The sequence below is a fragment of the Myodes glareolus genome, chromosome 9, assembly GCF_982192425.1.
Source record: "Myodes glareolus chromosome 9, mMyoGla1.1, whole genome shotgun sequence".
Classification (NCBI taxonomy): domain Eukaryota; kingdom Metazoa; phylum Chordata; class Mammalia; order Rodentia; family Cricetidae; genus Myodes; species Myodes glareolus.
The window spans coordinates 42,698,796-42,719,618 of NC_142034.1; the positions used below are offsets into that span (position 1 = coordinate 42,698,796).

General features: G+C 43.2%; 1 protein-coding gene and 1 pseudogene across 1 annotated transcript in view; one reads left to right on the forward strand and one right to left on the reverse strand.

The window, feature by feature from the left end:
- Myo1d (myosin ID) overlaps positions 1–20,823 on the forward strand; it is a 307,929-nt gene that overhangs the window by 237,163 nt on the left and 49,943 nt on the right. The window lies entirely within an intron of this gene.
- LOC148120877 (large ribosomal subunit protein eL29 pseudogene) lies at positions 992–1,575 on the reverse strand (annotated as a pseudogene).

Consider the following 20,823-nt stretch of genomic DNA (forward strand, 5'->3'; position numbering starts at 1 on the left):
AGCTCTGTTGGGATGAGGATTTTATGTAACCAGGTGTGTTACCTGCAATAAAGACTGTTCCATTTCCATGCCATCACTCAACGAGCACTCACAGAACACCCACCCCTGAACCTCAGGTTGTGCAAGGGAGTGGGTGTACATAAAGACGGACTACTCAGGTCCATTTTCTTTAAACAGCTCTTAGTCTTATAACAGAGGCTTCAGCAAAGTGGCCAGTTGCAGTGTGGGTCAAGATTGTCCCCCCAGAGAAGGGAGCAGAATACACAGTCTTGGTGAAGGTTCAAGTCCGACTACATTTGGAGAACTGAGTGATTACAAAGAGTCCAAGAAATAAGATTAGAAGAGATGAGTCAGAGCTTAGTAAATCCTGTATCTATGCATTTGAACTTTCTCATATAAATAATGGGGAGATGGTAAGTACAGCAACATAAAACTGGAGGCTGGAGAGATGGATCAGCAGTTAAGAGCATTTGTTGCTCTTGCAAAGAAGAGAACTTGGGTTTAATTCTCAGCACCCACCTGGTGACTAGCAACCATCTGTAGCTCTAGTTTCAGGGGATCAGACCCCATCCTCTGGCCTCTGCAGTCACTATACACATGTGATACACAGACATACATGCAAGGAAAATATCCATACATATATAATAAAAATAAGCACATCTTTAATTCATGTACATACACTATATGCATATAATGAGACAAAGCCTAATGACACAGATATTATCCCAATGCACTGCTTAAGAATCAAAGTACCGGCTTCCTAAGCCCAGGTCTGCATACATGGCAGTGGATGCAGGAGGGGAAGTCACGTTGCAGTCTTCAAAGTGGGTGCTGTGCTTGATTTAAGATCTGTACAATCTGATGTGGGGCTATTTGTCAGAAAGAATTCACTAATGTTCTTTGTGCACGGTTGACATTGTACTGTATTCTTGAAAATTGACAGAGGTTAAATTCATACATATTTCCCCCAAAACAGATTTTTTTTAATAGATCTTGCCTCAAGTTTATTTGTAAAAACAGCATAAGGTCCTGATCATCTGCAAATACTGTGTAGATATTCACACCAGTCCATCTGTCTTCACATTGGCAGACTGAGACCTTTTTTATGGGGCCTTCACAGGGGCCTGGGCACCTTTGGGAGCCTGAGCTGCAGCTGAGGCCTCTGCCTTGGCTTGAACCTTGGGTTTTGTTTTTTGGAGCCTACGACCCCTGGTCATATAGCTTCTAATCCGCTTCCCAAGCTTGGGGTGAGCAATCAACGCGAGCCGGGTGAGTTTGCGGGTGGGGCCCTTTGGCACCTTGGGCTTCACCACCTTGGGCTTCACCAGGGCCTTGATGGCCTCTGCTCGGGCACTCATGGCCTTTGCATTATTCGCCTGCATCTTCTTCAGGCCTTTCTTGTTGTGCTTCTTGGCAAAGCGCATGTTCCTCAGGAACTTGGGGTCAACCCCCTTGAGAGATTTGTATCTTTGTGACCGTGGTTTCTTGATGTCATTTCTATGCCATTTCCGGGACTGGCTGTGTGTGGTGTGGTTCTTGGACTTGGCCATGGCTGGACGGTAACCGGCGGCTCCCGAAACGCCTGCGACCGGAAGAGCCTAAAACAGATTTTTAAGTAATGTTCAAGTTGGAGAAAACTAAGGCTTTTTAGTTAATTTAGTCTTGTAAGAAATTATAGCAGAAAATATATTATACTCAGACTTGTGTCTCTCTTTTATTTATAATGATCAGGAAAGGGCATCCTTCTGGGAGGTGTCGTGCTCTCGAGGCACAGAAATCCATATAACCATCTCCAAAGAACAGTAGCAGACACGGATATGATTACTGAAAGTATTGACTTACATTCTAGGTCGTGCAGATCCCCAGCCTAGAAACCAGCACTTTATGCTTTCTAAACCAGATCTGAAACAGATATAAAACAGATGGGAAAGTCCGCAGGTTTTCATGTTCTCTGTGGGAATTTTAGTCTTTTAGTCGTTACTTATTTGATATTTGGTATTCTATCAAATCTGCCCAATAAGTACCTCATCTAACTTACCAATGTACCTATTTGCCTCTGATAGATTTGCAACCATTTAATTTGAAAAAGTGGCAGCTGATAACTTTGGGATATTTATTTATTTATTTGGTTTTTGAGGCAGAATCTCTCCTGGGTGTCCTGGAACTCAATATATAAACCAGGCTGGCCTTGAACTCACAGAGATTCACCTGCATCTTCCTTCTCAAATTAGGGTGGTTAAAGGCATTTGCCACCACACCCGGATGGGAGATTTCTACAGAGCTCTACATGACCACTTTTCATTTGTTCTCATAACAATAGTTTAAAGCAGCCTATTCCAGGCCATGATGCTCCAACCAGAAGTAGGAGGAGACAGGGGAGAAAGAACAGAGTCTGTGTACCAGCTGCCAAGTACACTAGGGTGGGAACCGGAGGGACAGCAGGAGCCAGAGACCAAGAAAAACTGGATTGAAGGCGAGCAAAAGTCTGGAGGCACCCAGCTCTGATGGTGCACCCAACAAAAACCACCTTGATAAGTATGCAAAGCTGGTAAATTTGGCAAACTTTGATGAATTTGTCATTTGACAAGTTTCTTTTTACTTATGAATGGGTTTCTGTCACCTAGATCCAAGAAAATCCTAAACTAATGAGTCTTGGGAAAATAAACAAAGCGAGGAAAGCAGTGTTGTTTGTGGAATGGGGACAGGAAGACGTCATTGTTCAGAGCAAATGGTGTCATACCATGGTGTCATCTTATCCACTAAGAGACATTTAAAGCTGGACAGAAGCACTAAGGGGAATGTAAAGCCCAGCTGAGAAAAACAGGAACAGCTGGATGCTTTATTAGTTCAGACCTCCAGGCCAGATGACTCACGTCAGAAAACACAGGGTGGCATGACCAACTGAACCTCCACCTTCAGAAACTGATCAGCTGTGCAGACAGACTAGGCCCAGAAAATGAACACAGCTGAAGATGTGCCTGGTTTTGCTAATGTAAAGAAAAATCCCAAAATGACAAGTATATTAGCTAGGTATGGTAGCACACACTTGTAAGCCTGGTGTTTGGAAAGCTGAGGCAGGAGGATCATAAGTTAGGAGTCAGGCTTTATTACATAACAAGTTTCAGGAAATCCTATGTAGCTATGTAGCAAGACCCTATCTCAAAATATCTAGAGTAGGGTATATAGATCAGTGGCAGAACACCTGGCCGGCACGACCAAAGCCCTGACTCTGCAATCCAAGTTCCATTTTTTTTAATTACAATTGTTGAACCTAATATAAAATTTCCACAGAGTTCTAAAATAGCCATAATCTTCAAGTTTTAGGGGAAGAGAAGATATATAAAAATCAGTCTAAGCATGGCGAGAATCTACTGAAAAAGGCCCACATGACACTCTTCAGAAACTTGAATATAGTACTACTCACTGAATTTGCCAAGGACACAGCCCCGGAAGAATGGCTTACACTGTGGATGGCAGAGTCCAGATCCAGAACATCTTGTCAGGCTAGAACAATTTGAAAAAAAAGAAATAAATGTGAAGTAAATGTGAAGTTCTGCCTAAGGCACAGCATGTCTTGTGCACGTGTGAAATAGGAAAGCCTGTGGGCTCATGTGTGTCCCCAAGACTCTAGTGCTTGTGACTCTGAGTCACACACAGCTCTGGATACAGATAGGAAACCACTAGAGACAAGAGCAAAAGACACACCAACTTTTCTCGCTGAATTTTCATAGTGTAAAGGTGCAGACATGGTTAGAGCCTTGATACGGGCTCCCTTGTCCCCACATGCTGTGCACGCTTGGCCTCGTTCTCTGTAGGTCCCAGCTTTCCTGTATAGTCCTGTGCCTTTCTTTGAAAGATACCAGCGATTCTTCACTTGAGCTTCTCTTTGACACGTTTATCCCATCTTCCCTTTCTGTGGTGTCTGAAACCAAAAAAAAACTGACGGGAAAATGTTTTTTGCATTTGATTTTTTAAAAATTTGTGTATTTTATTTGTCTGAGTGTCTCGCCTACAGGTATGTCTGTGCACTGTGTATGTGCCTGGTACCCTCACAGGTCAGAAGAGAACATCAGATCCCCTGGAACTGGAGTTAGACAGTTGTGACCAGCTGTGTGGGTGCCAGGAATCCACCATAGGTCCTCTTGGACAGCAACCAGTCATCCTAATCACTGAGCCATCTCTCCAGTTTTATATTTAATATTATTTATCTTGAGTCTTGTTTTAAACTTAGATCCTAAGAAAGGAATGTCAATTTTTCTAAAATTGTCATACATTTTTTAGTCATGGGAAAATTATTCAATTGTTGCAAGATTATTTTAGATTTAATTATTTCTTCCAAAAACAAAGCAACTAGTTAACTAATAAATTCACAAAGTTTTCATAATGGAAAAAAACAGCATAATTCATGGTAAGACAGAATCATTGGAAAATGAAGCAAAGTGTTAGATCTGGTCTCAGGGGATAAGATATGATATCTAGAATGTCCTGAAAAATGCAATGATGAAGCTGGGCATGGTGGTGCACGCCTTTAATCCCAGCACTCGGGAGGCAGAGGCAGGTGAATCTCTTGTGAGTTCAAGGCAAGTCTGGTCTACAGAAAGAGTTCCAGGACAGCCAGGGCTGTTACACAGAGGAGATAGACAGAGACAGAGACAGAGAGAGAAGAGGAGAGGAGAGGAGAGGAGAGGAGAGGAGAGGAGAGGAGAGGAGAGGAGAGGAGAGGAGAGGAGAGGAGAGGAGAGGAGAGGAGAGGAGAGGAGAGGAGAGGAGAGGGAATTTGCCTGGGTATAAGGAGAAAGAACTGTATGTATGAATGGAAAGGACTGCAGGTGCACAGCGCTGCATGACTCACAGGTCCTTGTCAGGAGGAATATCAGAAACAACTTGTTAAAAGATATATGACATTACTTGCTAACCAAGACAAATGAAAAACCCAAGCCCAGCTTCACTAAATTACGTCATTCAAATTTAGGAATCATTCACATCCGAGCCTTCTTTGACTCATGGCAATTCTTTGCCTTCTCTGTTTATCAAATGCATTGAATTAACAGAGCCAATAAGACTAGGATTTGATGGGAAATAGGCCTCATAGTCTCTGGTGCTGACGGCCTGGTGACTAGCTGTAAGTCTTGAGCTCCTTGAATATTCTGTCCCAAGGTTTATCCAAATGGTAAAATAGTTGTATCAGCTGTGAATGCCTTTCATCCCAGCACTTAGTCGGAAGTAGGGCAGTCTCTACATAGAGAACCTATCTCAAGAAATTTGTTTGACTTTTTTTTTTTTTTCATTTTTCGAGACAAGGTTTCTATGCAGTTTTGGAGCCTGTCCTGGAACTTGCTCTATAGACTAGGCTGACCTCAAACTCACAGAGATCGGCCTGTCCTTGCCTCCAGAGTGCTGGGATTAAATGTGTGAGCCACCACCACCCAGCGATTTATTTTATTTTATGTGTACATATTTTTTTAGATTTATTTTATGTGTACAAATGCTTTGCCTGCATTATGTATGTGTACCAAGTGCATGTGTGGTGCCTGAGGAGGCCACAGGGAAAGTGTAATCCCCTGGAGCTGGAGTTACAGATGGTTATGAGCCACCATCTGGGTGCTGATAACTGAACCCTGGGCCTCTGGAAAAGGTACCAATACTCTCAACCAATGAGCCATCTCTCCATCCCCTGTTCTTTCACTTTAAAAATGCATGTATTTCTATTTGCAGTATGAAAAATATTGGAAATGGGTTTTATAAAATGTGAATATACTTTTTTTTTAAAAAAAAAATGAATATATGGGTGTTTTTCCTGTGCGTGTGTCTGTACACCATGTGGATGTAATGTCCTCAGAAGTCAGAAGATAGCATCGGGTCCCCTGGGACTGCAGTTACAGACAGTTCTGAGCTACCATATGGGTGCTGGCAATCAAACTTGGCTTCTCTGAGAGAGCAGCCAGTGCTGTTAACCACTGAGCCATTTCTCCAGCCCCCATGAATATACTTGATACTGCTGAAATGTATGTTTTTTAGTGATTTAGATGAAAAAAGGTAACACGCAAGTCAGTGCTAGTTAGCACCATAGAAATAAGAAAAATTTATGTATATTTACATGTATTTATATTTATTTCTTCAGCTCAGTCACATCTCAGACATCGTGTCATATGGGGGAATTAAAAAAAACTGCTTTTTCCATCTAGCATGGTCTACCAAGAGGAAAATGTATAATTCATAACAGGTTTGTAAGAGAATAAAGAAGCTAGCTTAAAGCACAAAGGTCAAGCTGGGTGGTAGCGGCAGCACTCAGGAGGCAGAGGCAGGTGGATCTCTGAGTTCAAGGACAGCCAGGGATACACAGAGAAACCCTGTCTCAAAAAAAACCAAAAAAGAAAACAAAAAATGTCCTATTGAGTTAGAGAGATTGCTCAGTGGTTAGGGACACTGGCTTCTCTTCCAGGTTCAATTCCCAGCGCCCACATGGCAGATCACAAATGTCTGTGACTCCAGATCAAGGGGATCTGACATCTTCACACAGACATACTTGCAGGCAAAACACCAATGCACATCAAATTATATAAATAAATTATTGGGGGAAAAACACAAAGGTCAGAGCACAACTTTAGTCAGGCCTGAGAGAACTGAGGAGAACTCTAGGAAAAGGTCATCAAAGAGAATTTTGTTTGTGCATGTTCCTAAAAATAATCTCTAAAGCATAGGCTTCTATTCAGGGCAGAGTTGCTAGAGAAAGATTTCTGCTTACCCTCCTTCCTAAAACAACTGAAAACAAGTATATGAAGCAATGGCTGTTACAGCTAGAGATCAGGAAGTGAAGGGCAATGGTCCCTGAACACAGAAAATGAGAGGATCTGCAGCTGCCCCAGCTTCCGGCTTTGAGAGGGTAGCCAGGCCATGGCTCAGGGAGGGGATGTTAGCAGAGCCTGTGAGCGAGACTCTGACAGAAAGGAGAAATGCCCAGAGGAAGAACTGCAAGGGTTCCTCGTGGGTTATGGACTGCTCAGCATAGGTAGATAACAGAAGTACCCAAAGATGAAGAAAGAACAGTCCAGAAGATGTGAGGTGCCCATGCCCAGTGTTCTCAGACAGTGAAAGCACTGCCTGCCCCAACACTGAGACTGGGACACCTGTAGCAACCAGTGGGGTATTGAATGTTAGACACAAAGGGGTTTTCCTTTAGCAGTAGAAACTAATGAACTCTAGACCAAATACAGCTGTGATCTTCTCTAACAAATATTAACACAAACACCCAAAAGAACTAAGTTATTTACAGATAACCTAACCCATAAAAAAGCCCCCAAAAAACATATGAAATATAAAATTTCCTAGCACCAAGTTCACAATTTATGCATTATGAATTCAACCAAGAAGTCTTAGGCTTGTAAAAAGAAAAAGAAAGAAAGAAAAAGTACAACTTGTCATGAGAAGAAACAGCAAAGGAATTGACCTAAGCTACCATATACTTTAGACACCGCCATCAAGGACATAGAAGCGATTGCTATGATCATGTTTAACAAAAAAGTAAAATTGGAAAATATCAAAAGTAAAAAAGCAATGGGAGTGGTTAAGAATGCACTCAGAAATGAAATGCAATGAATCTGAAGACCTAACAGTAGAAACTGTCCAAAGTGAAGCACGGTGAGAAAGTGGGGATCTTTCAAACAAATGGGTAGCCAACTGTGAAATGACTTCAGATGGCCTACAGGCATGTAAGTGAAGTCGCCGGTCCAGGAAGAACAGAACGATAAGTGAGTAAATAATGGCTACAGTTTTCCAACTTCAGTGAAAACTTTATAAATCTCAGATTCTAAAAGCTCAGTGAAACTCAGACACAAAAATAATAGTGAAAAGTATGTCACAGCGAGGTTTCTCAAAATCAGCTATTTAAAGCAGTCTTAAAAGGAATCAGACGCAGACACATTGCACACAGAGGAATAAAGATGCTGACAAGCATCAGTGGAACTCTGTAGGCAAGAACAGTAGAGTAACACAGTTACAGCACAAATGCTAGCATGCTTTATAAAACACCCTGCCTGACATCAGAATGCACTTGTTTATTGGCTAACATAGACCATAGTGTTGTGTCGTGGTTATGAAGATTATAAAAGGTCTCTAGGTCCCCATCTTTGTAAAATCAAGTTAGAAATCAGTAATGAAGAGATCTTTGAAAAACCCACTTTTTAAAAATGGAAGTTAGGCAAAGATGACTCAGTGGGAAAACAAAACAAAACTCTGTTATGCAACCATGAGGACCAGAGTTCAAATACCCAGGACCCTCATTCATGGGGGTAGGAGTGTCAGAAAATGACTCGGCCCTGGGGTGCTTTCAGCCAGTCTGCATTCAGTGTCTGAAGCCATGTGGTGGAGAAGATTGACTCTGCAGGTTATCCTCTACCCTCTAGGTGTGTGCCATAGCTTGGGCACATGTACATACACATACACACAATAAATAAGTAAACATCAAAGAAAATTAGGCTGGATACAGTAGTGCTAATCTCTAACCAGTCCACCTACAGCAAGTCTAGAGGCAGAGGCAGGAGAAAACCTGGAAGGTCACCAGCCAGTGAGCCTGGTGTGTGTGATGGTGAACAAGGGACTCTGTCACAAACAAAGTGGGGGACAAGGACCTGTGCTGAGGCTGCCCACACTGACTACACGAATAAGCACACACAAATGTGCACACACTAAATATGCATCATGCACACACATTAAAGAAAAAAGGAACTGGAGCAGGGGTTCTCAGCCTTCCTAGTTCTGCGGACCTTTAATGCAGTTCCTCATGCTGTGGTGACCCCAACCAGAAAACTATTTTCATTGCTACTTCAAAGCTAACTTTGCTACTGTTACTGCAGCTCTAAGGGATACAGTGCCCTATTGTGACCTCCATAGGCACCTATGCACGTGCATATACCCACACACAGACAATTAAAATTAAAATAAATCCTAAAAACAAAATAAATAGCATTTTTAAACAAAAGACAAATAACATTCTCCAAATTAATCCATCGGTCAAGGAGGAAATTAAAGTTAGTATTTTGAACTATATGAAAATGGAAAACATTTCTTTTCTTTTTTTTTTTTTTCAAGATAGTGTTTCTCTGTGTAACAGTCCTAGCTGTCCTGAAACTCACTCTGTTGACCAGGCTGGCCTCAAACTCTCAGAGCTCCGCCTGCCTCTGCCTCCTGAGTGCTGGGATTAAAGGCATGTGCTACCTGGCACCATTTGACTGTCATGTAAGGCTGCTAAAGCAGTACTTAGGTGGAAATATATATCACTGAATTCCTAGATTAGGAAAAAGAAAGGAAAACTCTCAATGACTTCAGTTTCTGCTTTAAAAAATTAGAAAATTCAAATAAAATAAACCAAAAGAAGTAAAAGAAAAGAAACAAAAAAACCAGAGCAGGAATCAGTGACAATAGAAATCAGAAAACGTAGCAAAAGATAGAGCCATGTAGTCAGACTGGTGAGAGGAATCAGAAAACAAACTCCCACAGGGCATGATGGTGCACACTCAGCACTCAGGAGGTAGAGGCTGGTGGATCTTTGTGAGTTCAAGGCCAGCCCGGTCTATGTAGTGAATTCCAGGACAGTCAGGACTATGTAGAGAAATCCTGTTTCAATAAAAAAGAAAAAAAGGAAAAGAAAGTAAACTCCCAGTGTCTGGTATCCCAGTAGCTGATATAAGTGCTATGCATTTCAAGCACTTGGGAGGCAGAGGCAAATAGATATCTATGAATTTGGGACCAACCTGGTCTACAGTCAGGACTACACAGTGAGAATCTGTCTTTAAAAATGAAACGAAAACAAAAGCAAAAAGCCACATACTGTATATTATATCTGTCTATTCATTTATCATTTACAGTTCAAACACTCATACTCCTATCTTCTTAAAATGTGTTGTATATTATCATAGTCTACATTCACCCTAGTGTATGTGTTCATCCTAGTGTATGGTAGCATACCAAAACCTCTTATCCCTATAGAACTCTTTAATGACATAGATTAGGCTGAGCATGGCAAATGTTTTGAGAGAGATGATGGTTTTATGAGTATCTGCACATCTCAAAATGTTTCAAATGGTATAATTTAGAACTTTGGAATTTAGCTTCAATAAAGCCATAAATAAAGGCTCCAGGTGGGACAGGACAGTGCGCTGTGGTAGAAGGCAGCAACATGACAAAACCAGAAAGAGTATGTTTAGAAATAGCCTGGCTGTGTTCTGAAAACAGTGAGTCATTCTTGGTGGCAAGATCAGAGGTTATAGGAAGGAACGTGGCCAGAAACACTAGAAAGACATCTAGGCTTAGCCAGGCAGTCAAGGAACTTGGAGGTAATGTAGATGAGTTTGAATTTGTGCCAGAATCACCAAGGAGAGAAAATACAGAGAAAGGAGAAACTGAGATAGACCCATAGGCAACATTTAGAGACAATCAGAAAGGGAAGTAATATCTCAAAAGAAGAGGAGGACATGCCCAGCCTGGAAGGAAATGGGAGGGACACACACATACACACACGGAATAACAGTGCTACCCTATAGAACTGTGGTATATGTGACTTGTTAAATTAACTAAATGTACTTGAGTGATTGAAATTGATTTAAAAGAACGGAAGAAGCGGGAAAGAAAGGGAGAAGTACAGGTATTAGCCTCTCTGTTCTGAATTCTGTGGTACAGACTCACAAGTTTAATTTTTATATTGTGCAAATTCAGGAAAATCAGCTCTAGGTGTGTGATCTGTAGGCGAGAAGCTGCAAATGAGGTGGGAGCAGTGTTCTAAATACGGCCAGCTGATGCTAGCTAGGTTCCAAATAAGCAAGGCTCTGTGCCACGTTAAGGGGAAAACAGGCATTCCATAGCTGAATAGTGGCAAACCCCGAGAAGAGGCAGCAACATTTTCAGGCCTTATAACACATGTGGGGAGTCTTGACAGCCCATCTATCATGAGGCTCACGTCCTGTGTGACCCTGATTTAGTTGAGTTTAATGGAGGTCTTAAGGGTTTTTAAAAAGAAAAAAGGAAAATTGCCAAACAATGTACGTGTGTGTGTGTGTGTGTGTGTGTGTGTGTGTGTGTATACATATATGAGATTCCAAAACCATAGCCTGATATCTTTATAAGTCTTTGCTCTCTGATGGCTACCTCTAGGGTCTCTTTGAAACCTGTTTCTAAATTTTGAAAGCTTCATCTATTGGATTCTTCCTTAGACTTTTCAACTCTCACTAGTGGAAGGTAAATCCAAGGCATCATTGTGTGTGATTGCCCCCAGAGTCCTTGATAAATAGACATATCACTGTTAAACAATAGTTGTGGATTCAAAAGAGAAGAATACAAACCAGAAGTACAACTTCAGCAAAAAGAAAGAGTTAAAAATCAATTTCTGGGGCCCTGCCAAATCTAGATGAGTTGCTAGATATTAATAACCTATTATCTCACTCTGAGTCACATAGCCTTTCTGAAAGAGAGGTAGCAGAAAATAAAAGCTGATATTAGATTAAGAAACTATAATGGCCATGCAGTGGTGGCACACACCTTTAATCCCAGCACTGGGGAGGCAGAAACAGGTGGATCTCTATGAGTTTGAGGCCAGCCTGGTCTACAGAATGAGTTCCAGGACAGCCAGGGGTACACAGAGAAACCCTGTCTCGAAAAGAAAAAAAAAAAGAAGAAAGAAAGGGAAAAAAAGGAAGGAAGGAAGAATAATGTTGGGCATGGTGGCTCATACCTGTAATCCCAGTAATCAGGAGGTTGAGGCAGAAGGATCATAAATTTGAGGCCACTCTGGGCCACAGAACAAGGCCCAATACCTCAAAGAAAAGAAACTAGAATGTGACCGACCTCAGCAGCATGTCTGAAGCTTGCAGACTACCACTGTATCTGGGCAGCTTTTGATATGCATTAGAGAATTGTCCTTAAAATTATCACCTTTTTCTGGCAGAAATGAGTTAGAAAGTCACAGTTGTCCTCCTCAGACAGGCCTGGCTGGTGTCTGTAACGCAGAGTCCTAATGTGCCCTCTTTTGTTGCAGGAACAAGAATGTCTGGAGGACCAGGTGCATTTAAACATGTAGCCTTGTGGTTTAAACACTTGCCCTCAGTCATCTTGCCTTGTACCTGAGTAGCGAACAGGCCAGGAGAGCTGCTGGCAAGTGCTACAGTATTCTTTGGGAAGACAGCTACTTTGACAGATTCCCCTTCCTTCTCCCTGACTCACCCTGACCTACCTAAAAAGGGCAAATTTTATTGAGTTTTATCCCCAGGTTCTATTAGTGGCTTCTCTATAGTGGGTAGTAAAAAGGAAGCATAGGGAAGGCTGGTAGTGGCTTTCAGCTTTCTGAAGACCTTGGTTTTGCAAAAGTTCACTGTCTTCACATCTCACATCTCTCACATGAGAGCTTTAGTGGACTGCAACCAAAATCACAAGGTCCTGCAAGTGTTATGCATCACCAGGGGGATGCTAACACCATGGACAGATGCCACTAGAGAGTCATCCTGGGAATTCTGGGGACCGCGTGATGAGTTTATTCCTAACCCCCTCAACCTAGCAGTCATTTCTCTGATGAGCAGGATCCAGGCAAACTCCAAAGAAGAAACAGGAATCCTCAAGGAAAACCATCAGGAGAAGCTGACCCCACCAGAAATGATGGAAGAAGGCTTTGAGGTTTACCCACTAAAGTGGAAAGATGGTACCCACTTGCCAGAGAGGCTCCATTGTTCCTGATAGATTATAATAGCAAAGTTAGTTTTCATTGAATCCTCCCGAGAGTATTCCTTTCCTTGTTGTGCGTTATTATTCTACATATATACTCCATTTAACTTACTTGAACAAAATTTAATATAAATCAAAGGACTTATAATAAAACACCCTTTATTTCTATTGGACCCATCCAGAGCTCACCAGTAAGTAAGTGAAAGGATATAAAACAGGTCTGGGGATATAGCTCAGATGTAGAATGATGGCCTATCATACATAAAGCCCTAGGTTTGATCCCCAGTACTACCCAAACCTGGCATGGTGATACACCTATAAACCTAGAATTCAGGAGGTAGAGGCAGGATGATCTGAAGTTTAAGGTCATCCTCAGCTACATAGTGAATTTGAGGCCAGCTGGGATATATGTGTCAAATAAAAGGGCTAAGGACAGCTAGATGGTTCAGCAGGTAAATGTGCTTGCCACTAAGCCTGAAAATCTGAATTCAGTCTCCACAATGAGTTGTAGGCCGAGTCTGCTTGTTCATTTCCTGGCCACCCAGACCGGAAATAATCACACAGAAACTATATTAATTACAACACTGTTTGGCCAGTAGCTTAAGCGTATTTCTAGCTAGCTCTTACATGTTAAATTAACCCATTTCTATTATTTTATATTTGACCACAATGCTCATGGTTTACTGGTACCGGCATGCAAGCATCTTTCTCCTCCAGCAACTACATGACTTCTCCCTGACTCCGCCTTCTTTCCTCCTCTGTCTGCTTGGAATTCTTGCCTTACTCAATTCTGTTCACAGCATACAAAGGGAATCCTGTATCAATGAGTGAGATAGAGAACAATCAAGGAAACTCTTGATGTCAACCTCAGGCACTTACACAGGCACCCATACATATACATGTGTTTATAACACATGTGAATTTGAATACATATATGCACATAAACACACTATACATATATACACGTGGTGCAGAGAGATACAAAATAAGTAAGATGTAAGAATTTGTAACCCTAGGTGCCTGCCTCATGAATTTTTAATTTTAAAAAATTGAACTACATGGGCAAGGTCAGTTAAGAGTACTGGGATTGGAGCTACTAGAATGGCATTTGACCTGTACCAAAAGGAGCCTTGAATTTAGATACGTGCCCAGTACATGTGATAGAAAGTGAGCATTGGGATCAGGAAGTGCTGGAAGTGAGCTCAAGATACAGGTTAGTGGTAATATGCATAAGATCACTTGCCTAGCATGCCCAAGACCCTAGAGTCTATTCCCAGCACTACCACAAAGAAAGGAAAAAAGTCTGGAGGGAAAGAGGGAGTGCTTCTCAGTTAAGCCTCAGTTAAGTTAATGTCCTCAGTTAAGAAAATGGAGAATGAAAAAATCAGTTCCTTACAGTCTCTTGTTGATGGAGCAAAACCTAAGAATGTTATTTGATATAATCAAGATAACAAAACCAGACAGTGGTGGTACACTCCTCTGCAGAGGCAGACAGATCTCTGAGTTCAAGTTCAAGACCAGCCTGGTCTACAAAGAGAGTTTCAGGACAGCCAGAGCTACACAGAGAAATCCTGTCTAAAAAAAAAAAAAAAAAAAAAAAAGGAGGGAGATGGGGTGGATACATTGGTTAAGATGTAGGTGAGGTGGTTATTAATAGTAGAAGCCCATCTGTCGTCAGAGGAACTCACCGGGTGATAGACAACGTTGGCAGATCTATGCAGCATCTATGTGCAGCATACTGAGTGGAGTTGACCATGAGAAGGATTTAAACAGAGACGGCTTAAAGCAAGTAGGAGAAAATGCAGCAGTGGGTCAGGGGACTTGCTTTTCATCTGCTTCCACACCCTGCGTGGGTTCCTTTGCTAAGCTGGTAAGAAAATCACATGTACTGAATGTCAAGAGGAAGTGCTTTCTGATAACCCAAAATTAATTCAATGGGGGGAAAGAGGGTTGAAAGTATTACTTCTTCACAAGATTATAAAGAAATTTCATTGAAAAAAAAATTCTAGAAGGTGCTAGTTGATATGCTAGTCAGAAGAAAGGGCTAATTCCTTTTTTGACCTACGGACATTTCAATGTTTCTAATTCAAACCCTATTCTTTGTCCTGTCATCTTCTAAAGAGAGATTACCCATCCGAGACCCCCAGAGTTTAGAGTTTTCTGGGACATTTGGCAAACCTAATGGAATCAAGAGTTCCTGGGAGGGGGAAAAGGCTTGGAACAGGAAGCAGTTAATACGGAACATTAAGAAAGCCCCAGCAAGGGCTAGGCCATAGGGAAGGTTGCAAGTATTGATTTAGGTAAAGCTTTGTGATCTATTATTTATTGACTGCCTTTTTTTTCCCCAAGTGTTCTTTCTCCACCTATCCTAACCCTTCCCCCTTCCCTCCTGATACCCACTCTCCAGCCCAGCTAGCCCTTAAACATGTCTACCTCTCTCTAATGTACCTTTGCAAGCATGGGTGGTAGAAAGACCCCACAGAGCCAAGCAGAGTGGCACACTCATTTAGTCCCTACACGCAGGAACTAAGGCGGGGGAGGGGAGCGGGGGGCGGAGCAACTTTGCGCTTTAAAAAAAAATCCCTCTTGGGTCTTTTCTGAGCACTGTTTCAAGTCCTATTTCATCAGGAGCTATTCTCAACATGGGTTTTCTTTCCTTCTCAGCCTTACTCCTGCCCTCTCAGCCTTACTGTCTCTGACTGTGGTCTCTGCTTCCCCTTTTGATCAAGCTTCTCCTCCCACTTCAGCCAGCCTGCCTCTTCCAGCCTCGGTTTTCCCCATCTCCTCTCCCCTGCCTTAGTCCCTCACAGCAGGCGTGGGTACTGGATGACTTCATGGAAGAGTATACACAGTAGTAATAGACATGTGTATGTATGTGCATGTAGGTGTGCGTATATGTGTGTGTGTATGAGTGTATGTGTAGGTGTACATGTGTGTGCACTTGTGCATTGTCTGTACGTGTATGCATGTGTTCATGTGTACATGTGTGCGTTCATCTGTTTTTAAGTGTTAGAAACAATATTATGTTAAAAAATACACCCAAGTTCCACTCTAACTCCCCAGTAGTTAACTTGATACCAGATATCCTAAACTTTGGCTTTACAGAATCCATCCAAACACAGAGAATCACGTCACAGTGTGATTTCATACCACTGTAGAGTTCCTTGAATTTGACAGCGGTGGCTTTGAAAGCAGGATGTGTTAGAGGAGCCTTAGAATGTATAGTGGTATGGCTTTACAGTGTTAAGAGGATTAGAAGGAGGAAGTGGCCTTGCTCCGCATTTTATAACCAAGGAAGCTTGATTAGATGATCAAAGACTGATTAAAGGATAGAGTGCTTTCTGATCTGTTGTTCATCCTTAGCAATACCATACAAATAAAATAAAAAAAGAGTTGACAGGAAGAGGTCAGAAAACTCCTTGGGGGCCACCAAGTTCTGGGTGCTGGTAACTGCAGTGGCACTGGGGTGAGGGATTCTGGCTTGTTCAGGATTGGTCAGATGTAAGTGGAACTCATCTCTGGCTGCTTAATGACAGCTGTGTGCTTAAAGACCCCCAGAGGAAGATAGTCTACATTCCCTTGATGATCTGTTTAATGTCTTTCTTATCCCAGGGAGCTGGGGAACTCTGGTCCTATTTAAACCCAAAATTCCCCTCCTCTGCTTCATTCTGGTTCCCGGGGACGGTGGGAATAGCTGTCCAGCCCAGTGACTCACCCCTACTCTGCTTCATTCTGGTCCTCGGGGATGGTGGGAATAGCTGTCCAGCCCAGTGACTCACCCCTACTCTGCTTCATTCTGGTCCTCGGGGACAGTGGGAATAGCTGTCCAGCCCAGTGACTCACCCCTACTCTGCTTCATTCTGGTCCTCGGGGATGGTGGGAATAGCTCTCCAGCCCAGTGACTCACCCCTACTCTGCTTCATTCTGGTCCTCGGGGATGGTGGGAATAGCTCTCCAGCCCAGTGACTCACCCCTACTCTGCTTCATTCTGGTCCTCAGGGACAGTGGGAATAGCTGTCCAGCCCAGTGACTCACGCTATTCTCTACTCTTTTCTCTCCTTCGTTCTTGGACTTTGTTTTCCGGCTCCCTACTAAATTCAGATTATGCATACTACAGATCTACAGCGGTAAGAAGCCATGAGAGGTGACTATAGAACTGCATTTCCTGCTGGGCCTGTAAGGAACTGGAAATGCAGACTTAGGAAGAGCTCTCAGCTCTAGTCCACCCCTGCAGAATTAATGCTTGGGGAGAGGAAAACACTGAGAGAAAGAGTTGAGCTTCCTAGAAAGACATTGCTCACACACTTGGAGCTCAGCCTCCTGGGAGGGCATTTCTCATACAGGGGAAGCTCTCTCCCTGGGAGGGCAGCTTTGCCAGTGGGAGGTAACATTCTCAGGTAAAAGAGGCTGGGAGTGGCCTTTCACTCCCTCGGATGGTCACCACCTTAAGAAGTAGGTTAGATAGGGAAGGGCTACCCAGGACAATCACATGTGTGTCTTTTGTGCCAGGTGCTTAGACAGACTTGATCGTGCTGGTCTGAGAGCACCACATTGGAGTTGGATATGGGCGCCTGTGGCCCAGTACAGTTCAGAACACTTCTGAGATTAGTCACTGCCCAGCAGGTTTTGGCCTAAAGCAAAACTGTCCCTAGCGAACAATGGACGTGGATTATGGCTGTCTGTCCGATGTCTTCACCCCTAAGAGAACAGACTGCTCACAGAATGTTGTGTCTTCTGCACACACACATATGTGGGAATGAGCAGACGTTTCTGTGATACCAGGACGGTGAGAGGCTCTGCCATAAACACTTCCTTACCGCACACACCTGGCTTTGGTTTTTGTGGCATCTAGCCATAGCTGTTTTACTGTCAGCTGACATTTGCCAAGCAGTAGAACCAAAAGTACAAACTGGGGAGAGTCAGGGGTGACTTAAAGCCTCCAACCTTTAAGGGCTCATGTGTAGAAAGGGTACCCTGCATAAAAACATCTAGGGTTCAGGAGCAGAGGACCAGGCCCTCAGCTCTGCCTTGGGGCTGCTCGGAACGTGGGTAAGTCATCCACATCACACAGGGAACTAAGGAAAGTGGGGCCTGGCCCACACTCATCTGGGTGGCAAGAGTCAAAGCAGGAAAGTTCAGTACAATTGCCAGGCACCTTCTATGTGAGTGACTGCAAGGGACAACCCAACACAATTAATAGAACTATCTCCTTTAGCAACAGTGTCCCGGACATGACAAACGCCATGGCAAACTAACTTGTACACTGCACTCGGGGAGCTGGTAGGTTATTTAAGGTGAATGGACTAACCCGATTTGTCCTCTAGAAAGAGAACTCTCTCGGCCTTGAGGAAGACAGTTTGCAAAGGGGTGAGGCTAGAGACAGAATCTCTCTACAGAGTAGTGTAGAGTTAAATAGTACTTGTTTTTAAAACTAAAATATTCTCAACTCAAACTTACCTAAATATTGGTTAGAAGAATGTCTGTGTTTCCAATTATAATTGTTTTGAACTGCACCAAGTTGCCTAGGTTTCCGAACATGCCTTAGCCTTTTATTGTCACTATTAGTGTGTATGTATGTTGTGTGTATGTGCAGTGCACACACACTCATGCACATCATGGTGAGCACATGGTAATCAGAACAGCTCTCAGGAGTTGATTCTCTCCTGCCATCCTGTCTAATTGAATTCAGGCCTGTTCACAAGTGTCTACAATCACTAAAGCATGGCCTGTATCTTAGCTTTTTTTAAGTTTTTTAAGTAATTTTCAAAATTACTGGCTGCCTGCTACCTGTCTATCAATTTGTCTTCGGGGAAGTAGAGACTATTTGGAGTTTGTGGGGCTGTTCATTTAATACCACAAAGAATTTTAACAGGTTCATGGGGGAAACTTCAAGGCTTTCTTGAGGAAAGAACAATGCCAATCACCTCCGATCACCCAGATTTAGGTGGGAATTTGCATGCTCATCACCTAGGAAGCTGTTACTGGCCATCACTGTGGCACACCCATCACTGTGACATGCCTTTTGAATTGTTTGGTTAGCTCTGCAAACAGGTTTTACCAAGCCACCCACACTTCTCTTTGGAGCCTGTGAAACTACTGAGTGCATCTCTGAGATGGAATGACGTGGATCGGGGTGTAGTCTCTGAAGCCCAGAGCTGAGGTTCTCAGATGTGACAATGGTTACACAAGGCGTATTCAGTAGAACACACATTTAAGGTGTCCTGTGATCACCATCCCTGGTGTGCATGCCTCTTTACCGGACTGTGTGTACTTGATAACTAACAGCAAAGTCAGAGAAAGGACCCCACAGTGGCCAAGGCATCTCGAAGGTGCTAGCTATTCTGAGGCCAAACCAGTGGCATGGTCATGCTGAAAAGACAGTATGACATGTCAGAGGCTGAGGTGGCCTTCATCTGTCTGTCCCCATCCTTACTGGACAGGAGCCCTTAGATTTTCTGAATAGCCCTTTTGTGCTGTTCCCTTTTGATAAACTGAGGATAGTTGTGGCTATTCTGTGCTTCCTGGATTTCAGCTAAGTACCAGGGTGGCACGCTACAGGCGCTCTACTGATGCTGGTGTGTTTATCATGGCTACCACAGAGCAAGCTCTGTCTAGGCCCCTGCATCCACTCACTCCCTCTCTGAGCACATTCTCTGAGCACAGGTCCTTTGCTGAACAGTGCTCTCTGCTCTGAGGTAACAACCATGAACAATATGGCTAGATTGCCTGTCGTCTAAGGATGCCAAGACAGAGCATCTAACTCACCTTCTTTCTCCTCTTCTCTTCTCCTGTTAACTTCTGACTACCTCCACTTTGTATTCCTTCCCAGGAGCCCCTTACCCTCAACCAGAAGTTACTATTTCCCTGACAGTTGTACCTGAGAACCCAGAAGCCAACAGCCCAGTCATAGGCTGTTGTTACATCTACCCCAGGCCCTGGAAAGTACAGGCTTGGAAATCCAGTCTGCCCTCTGACACAGCGCTGCTGTTCCCCAATTCAGACTCAGAACCACATAGTCCCTGACCGGAGTTGTAGAAATATCAGATAGATGTGTCTTGAGAGTCTGGTGTAGCACACATCTATGTTGGTTAATAAGTTTTAAAGGAGAAAAACCAAGAATAAGAATAAGACCCCCCCCTCTCTCTCTCTTTCTCTCTTCCTTTTTGAGGCTGGCCCGTGATCCTCCTGCCTCCGTCTTCCGAATACTGAGATTATAGACATGTGCTACCACACCTGGCCCACAGACTGTCATTAAATTCCTTTTTAGAAATTTATATTTGAGGTTCCAAATGAATAATTAGTTTCTTAGAAATGCTGTCTGTCATTAAGATGACAACCACAGTTACGGCTTTATTATTTTGAGCCCACTCAACTTTGTTTCCAAATAAATGGGTCAAAACATATTTGCCTAACTGAGACTGGGCTCAATTAAATTTCCAGCGAAATCACTCCTCTGTGTCAGGCTCTTTTTGAAAGAAAAAATGTTTTGTTACACTTGCTTGTGTGTTCATGTTCTGAAAGTATGATCAGAAGTCTTCCCACAAGCTCCACAGTGCAACCCAGCCTGCTCTCCTTGGCCTGTGGAGCTCCCCCTGTTCCCCAATCTCAGGGTAAAGGCTGAAATAGAACCGCTCCACAGGCCCCAGGTCTCCACGGTTCTTCCTTACAGCTTGTGAACACTGTTACGTCTCCTCTGGTTTATAATCTTCTCTAACTTGTCGTCTTCCCCATAAATGAACCACAAGGTCATGGAGACCAGGGAGCGTCTCACTTTCATTTGACTCATCCATGGAACCTAGCACAGGGCAACTGCCTCCCACCCAAAGCTGGAGGACTTGGAATTCACCTGGCCAAGCCCAGCACACCAGCAGTAAACTACTAAGCACGGGGTGTCAGTTAGAGAGGAAAGAACAAGACGGGGTTCTGACTCACATTTCCCAAGGTGATACTGGGCAGAAAGCTCATAGAGCCCTGTCTCCAAAATGCAATGAGTAATTAGAAACTTCTGCTGACAGCCCCCTGCTCAGCCTATTCTGACTGACTGGAAAACAGAACAAGGTGAGAGGCAAGAGGAATCACACCATGTGTCACCTGGCTCAATTCAAGCCTCATATGAGC